At 40.1% G+C, this 6,772-nt stretch overlaps 1 long non-coding RNA gene across 1 annotated transcript in view; it reads right to left on the reverse strand.

The window, feature by feature from the left end:
• LOC110291330 overlaps nt 1-6,772 on the reverse strand; it is a 160,573-nt gene that overhangs the window by 98,322 nt on the left and 55,479 nt on the right. The gene's annotated exons all lie outside the window — the stretch shown is intronic.

Below are 6,772 nucleotides of genomic sequence, written 5' to 3' on the forward strand. Positions count from 1 at the left end.
GAGGGAGGGGGAGGGGAGGAAGGGAGGGAGGGAGGAAGGAAGGAAGGAAGGAAGGAAGGAAGGAAGGAAGGAAGGAAGGAAGGAAGGAAGGAAGGAAGAGGTAACAAGGCAGATAGAGTTCAAAATAAGGCTTCAATCTCCATAGAGAAAATAAACTAGTAACAAAACCTAGATAGTAGCTCAGCAATGATGTGGTGCAAAGCACAGTAAGAGTTCAAAGCCTCCTGAAGTTTTATAGGTGGTGGGGAGTCTACCTCTGACTCTCCAGGCCTAGAGCAACAAGAAAGACTCAAGACCCACAACCAGGGATGGCAGGAAGGAAAAGGTTTTCTAACAATGCCCTACAAGTTTGCTTACAATGAGCTTTAGAATTGAATGCCCCTAATCTGGAAATGAAGATGTTCAGTGCATAGGCTGCATCTGAGTCTGGTGGGGAAGGAAACTTCATATCATGCTTCTACTTTATGTCAACCATTTTATAAGCAAACAATATTAATTGCATTGTTATCTTGGGTATGGTGAAGTCCCCAAAGGACTGTATTCATTATTTGTCATTATAATAGTTGATATTAATTCATTATAGACTTTTATACACTTTCATTAATGTTATGTCATTGAAAATGCAATAAAATTGTAATGCTACCTTACTGATCTATTCTTGAATTGCTTTGTCAACACCATTGCAAAGCCAATGAAAAGGTAATAACACTGTAAGATTAAGTGTAGTTTAATAAATAGGTTTCAGCTTTCCCAGACTAACAATACAAAAAAAAAAAAAAAAAAAACCTCAATCAAATTTGCCCTTGACTTTATAATGTTTCAACAGGTTCTCAGAAATGTTTGTAAAAGCTTTTCAATTTCATGTTAACTTATATTCAATAGTTCACATTAATGTCAGCTCAATCACATGACTAAAATAATTCCTTTCAGCTCTTGAAATAAAGAGCAAATTGCAGCTCATCCAGGGCCTTACAACAGAGTAGTTCACAGGAGACACATGAGGACACAAATTACAGGAATTCTTTAGAAATCTTTAAAACATCCTTTGTCAAATCCATTTGGAGAAAAACCCTGGTGACAGCATTATAGTACTGTTTTTAGTGTTCCCCTTGCCAGAAAAATGTATGCTCAGTGGTGCTCTTGAAACCATTCTATTGTCTCTTCTCAGTGTTGAGCGTTGAGAAGATTCACATCTGCAAATGAATAATTGCTACATACTAGGAGCCTTCATGGCCTATCTCATCATTAACTGCATCTCATCTATGATTAGAGGTGACTGTGCCTGCTTTTCAATAAATTAGCCAGAATCAGAAAATGCCATGCAGGTGTCCCTGCGCCTGCTTATTTTCTCTCGTGTGCAGAGGCTCATGAAGAATGCAGTGTGCCTACTTAAAATGCTTGGTCTAATACTGTGACCTGGCTTGGCATATTTGCTGACAGGATTTTCATCTTCCCTGAACAGAAATGTTTTTCTAAAAAATCACTCTGCCATGTGAGAATATAGACTGCTGGGTCATTCTGCATGACAGACACTCAAGAGCCCTCTTAGCCTCAGTCAGGACCCAGATCTGAATCTATTTTTGTAATAACACACAGAGTCCCTTCTTTGAAAAGAAATCATACAAATTCAGGTGGATCCATTTATAATCTTTGCATTGAAGTTAAATCCAGTAACTCCTTCATTAGAGTCTATCATGTTTGAATTGGTGCTTCATAACCATTTTTCTGCTGCTGTGCTATTTCAACAGCATTTCTCCTGTAGCAACATAACATGGAGAGTGGAAATATAAATATGAATACACAGACATCTACATCTTGAGGATGTAGACTTCTCAGTGTGAATGCTGTTTCTATATCTTCCTACCCATGTCTTGTCACTATAATACTTGGTGTTATACATGTCCCTCTCTCACCCTGGGCTCAGATTCTCTACCTGTGAAATGGCATAGTAGGAATACTGCCTGCCTTGTAGGACTGTGGCAGGCTGTTATATCTATCTGGTGCCTGCCCATTGTAACAGCTCTCTTCCTGAGTACTTTCTGAAGGGTATTAATGGCTGACAGACAGAGAGTGTAAAGATCTCAAAAGAAATAGCATTTAAGCATGGATTAGAATATTTCATTCACCAGTAGGATAAAAGCAGGAGTATCCAGAAAACTAGAGCATACGCAGCTAGCATGAGCAGAGGTCTGTGTGTAAGTGATACCTGCTCAGGTCAGCACAGGGTGCAGGGCTGCTGCTAGCATAAGTCAAGAGCAGACTGCATCACAGCAATGCCCAAAACAATGTGATCAACTCTAGGTTTACAAAAATTAACTCTGCTATACATGAAAGAAACTGAAAATGGGAAGTCTTCTATGAAACCATTCACATAGCCTAAACGGGGCCGTGGTAGTGAAGGGGGAGAGGCACAGAGGACAGAGTTGACAGGGACTTGGAGGCAACATGAAAGGCACTTGCTAACAAACTGGACACAGGAGCATTTGAAGGAAGTGGGGATGACTCTGTATCCAGAACTGAGAAAGAAAAACAGGAAGGGAAGCAAGTTGGGGAGGAACGATAATGCGTTGGGTGCTATAAATACTAAGTCTGGGTTTATCTGCAGGAAGAAAATCAAGTTGGGGGTTTGAAGCACATTTCTGGCATTCAGGATAGGCTCATTCAGGGTGGTAGGGAAATGGAAAAGTAGAGAAATGGTAAGAAACTACAATTAAAAAAAGAAAAGAAAACAAAGAACCCTTGCATATCTGCATGGTCTAGCTATTTCCAGAACTGGATGGATGCCAATCCAAAACAACTCTTCTATACTAACAGGCTTGCCCCTGTACCAGCATGCCTATATACTCACCCCTCACCTTTTCTTTCTTCTATTAAGTATACATTAAGCATTCAATACATGCCAAGAACTGTTCAAGATTTGAAAGACACAAACAGTGAAAACTCCTGCCTTTAGAGTTTCTGTCTTTGTGCAAGAGACACTTGTCTATAGGCAAACAACCAAATAAACACAAAACATATCTGCTCAGGACTGGACTTGTCAACAGCCTATCATGGGGTAGGCTCTGAAGGTCTTACCATTCTCCAAGTTCATAGCTAGATCCTTAGCTGAGATAATGGTAGCTAGGGGTAGGAGGCTCATAAGGTCTCACTTCTCTCTCCCTGATAATGGTCACTGGGAAAGAAACCTTATTTTCAGTACTGCCACCACTGATGGAGAATTCATAATCTTGTACATAATCTCCCATTAAAAAATCACAGAGAGAGAGAGGGAGAGAGAGAGAGAGAGAGAGAGACCCATGAACCTATAATGGAGACTAGATGGAGGAGAAGAGAATCTTTTGGGGGTGGGAAGATAGGGTAAGGGGAGTGAGTATGATTTTTAAAATACAATATGAAGTATATAAAATTATAATTAAGTCTATTGTTGTATATAACTAATACATGTAAATAAAACCACGAAATATAATTTCAGTAAATTAATCCAAGGAGGAGAGGGAAGCAGATTAACAGAGCACAGATGGAAGAGAGAGGAAAGAGTATTTATTTAAAATCAGGCAGTAGTGGTGAGGGAAGGCATTACTTACTTTTTACGTGAAGAACTACTGTTATGAGCAAGTCATGTGAAAATCTACAGAAAGAGCATTTGAGGGACAGGGAAGAGAAAGTATGAAGACTGATATAGAAATTAACTTGATATGATTCAGAATCACCATGGCCCTGCCTGGCTTCAATGGGCTGAATGGCTACAGGTTATATCCTATGCTATTTCTTTACTTTCCTGTATTGTTAACTAAAGCATTGAATTCTTGTATTGTTAACTAAAGGCACAGACTTATAGCCTTTCTTCTGAATTCTGTGTAAGTTGAATTCTTAATAAGGGACAGGTCTATATATTTAAAGTTGGTAAAGATCCCATAATTAGCCTCCAAACGATGACACCATTGCATACACTAGCAAGCATTTGCTGAAAGGACCCTGATATAGCTGTCTCTTGTGAGACTATGCCGGGGCCTAGCAAACACAGAAGTGGATGCTCACAGTCAGCTATTGGATGGATCACAGGGCACCCAATGGAGGAGCTAGAGAAAGTATCCAAGGAGCTAAAGAGATCTGCAACCCTGTAGGTGCAACAACATTATGAACTAACCAGTACCCTGGAGCTCTTGACTCTAACTGCATATGTATCAAAAGATGGCCTAGTCAGCCATCACTAGAAAGAGAGGCCCATTGGACATGCAAACTTTATATGCCCCAGTACAGGGGAACGCCAGAGCCAAAAAATGGGAATGGGTGGGTAGGGAAGTGGTGGGGAGGGCATGGGGGACTTTTGGGATAGCATTGGAAATGTAATTGAGGAAAATACATAATAAATAAATATTTTTAAAAATAAATAAATAAATAAATAAATAAATAAAGTTGGTAAAGTACAATGCCTAGTATGTGGGGTAATTGTTCTTTCTCCATTCTTGTATCTATAAATGTGGGTTAGGATAGTTCCTAATCCTTTCACATCCTCAGATACCCCAGAGCTATTCCCAGATGTTGCTTCCCATCTGGTGAACAAATGCGAAGCTATTTCTATTCCTGCTACGGTCAGTCAGAAGCCAAACCTATACGTGGAGCAAATAGAAAGGCCAAATGCCAAGACTCACTTGGTGCTTGCAAACCTGATGGTTTTACTTAGACTTGAATACTAGGGACTGAAATGCAAAGCAATCCTGCACAGGCTCTGAGAAGCTGTTTGCTTTGCCACAGTTCTACACTTAAACATTATAATAATAATATTATTATTATCTCACAGGGGTGTCATGAGGATTAATGAGACATTATCAAATCACTTTGAGCTACTCCCCTGGGGGTACTAAATAAATGGTATGTGTCCCCCTGAAGTGCCACTTTTGACATTGATTTGTTGCAACGGGTTCTGCTGTCCAACAGGGCTGGAATGCTCCCACCAGCCCGTTTCCTATAGGCGAACAAGTAGCCATCAAAGGCACTGGTTTTCAGTTCAAATAAATATGAATTGAAAGAGAACAGTAAGCAATCAGAGGCAAATAGGCTGCTCTTAGAAATCCAGTATTTATCAGGTGCTCACAGTGATCAGCATGAGTGTTTCCCAGTATAATATAATACTGCAAACACTAGATTTGGGAACGATCCAAGATTTTAGGACCAGCCCTGTCACTAACCAGCTATGTGAGATAAACTGCTAAACTGTTAAACGTCTCTAGATCTCAATTCTAAAATAAGGGCTGTCCTAATAAGTCCATCAAGGTCTTCCAGACAAAGCAAATGAACGAAAAGAATGGGAATAGGCATTCTGAAAGAGAGATACTTCACAGCAGGGAGAAATGTGTGACCATCCATCACGGACCCATCCTCTGCTCTCATCTCCTTTGCCTTTGATTAATATTAATTTCAGTATTAATTCCTGCAAAAGTAAGAATAAATCATCTTCCCAGTCAGACACAGAAGTGCACGAAACATTCAGTCTTTAAAAATAGGGTCTTTGCCTCTCAGTGAGCTCTCCTTGCGACACTCCGTCTTTCTCAATTTTAGATTTACAAAAATAAATATGTGAATATTTATCAACTGTTCCCCTAATCACTGGTTAAAATAAGAAGCTGACCATTGCACAACAGATTGCTCTGAATCTGTGTACTTAAGAGGGGTTTAAATGGTTTCCCAGGTTTCTTCATCTGATAATAGACTCCACTCTCTGCAGTGCTCAGCACTCGGATGGTTGTAAAGCAAAACATGAAGGAATGATAAAACAAAAACAAACAAACAAACAAAAGAAAACCTGGTGCTTGTTTTACCCCCAAATGCTGCTCAGGAAACCTGTAGGGTGATTGGACTGCTGGCTCAGCTCTCCCTCGCTCCCCAGCCCAGGAATCACAATAGGGTCCTGAACTCAAAGGAAGAAATATCTCCCCAGAGCAGACAGAAATAAATACAGAGCATCACTTGTTGCAGAATTCAGTACAACAAACAAATGCTGAGATCCCAGGATTTCCAAGTTGCTAACAACAGAAGCTGGGCAAGCCCTCTTTATCATACAGTTTAGTAGTTGCTAACAACAGAAGCTGGGCAAGCCCTCTTTATCATACAGTTTAGTAGTTGGGAGAGGTGTTAAGAAAAACATGACTTCAGATCACTCTTACATCAGACTGAATTTCAGCTAACTTCATGGAAGGAGTGAATGTCTAGACAATAGTTCCTCTTTTGCCAGCGATTGTAATGATTCAAGGGGGGGAACAGAATTTTGTAACTCTGGTACTTATACTTGGGGTAGCTAAATGTCTGGGAACAGAGATTATGTTTAAAGCAACCAGCACAATTTAGAGAAACAGTTTAAGGGAGATAATATTTTCTGTAGGCCCATATCAAGCAAGAGAGGCACAATCTGCAAAATGAAGGCTTTCCCACATTAACAGCTAAAACACACTTTCTCGAGTTCCCTACTGCAAGGGCAGGTATCATTGTGTTAATTAAACTCTAGGTATTGGGCCTGTTCGTCACACAGTAAGGTGTGGTGAATTTTCTTTACCATTCCCTCTTATTTTTTCCACTGCCCTCACTAATCCCAACCAGAAACTTGCCCCTGATTCTGCCTGCACTGAGCTAACCATTATAAAAATGAGATCTCCAGATGCCTTTAAGGACCCTCTTTTTAGACTGCTGGGAAGACTTGAGATGCTGTTACCCATTAACCCATTGCTTCCTGTCCAAAAATATCATTTACAGCACCTACACCCAGGTTTTAGCATTA

This window comes from Mus caroli, chromosome 3 (genome assembly GCF_900094665.2).
Source record: "Mus caroli chromosome 3, CAROLI_EIJ_v1.1, whole genome shotgun sequence".
In the NCBI taxonomy this organism is placed as follows: Eukaryota; Metazoa; Chordata; class Mammalia; order Rodentia; family Muridae; genus Mus; species Mus caroli.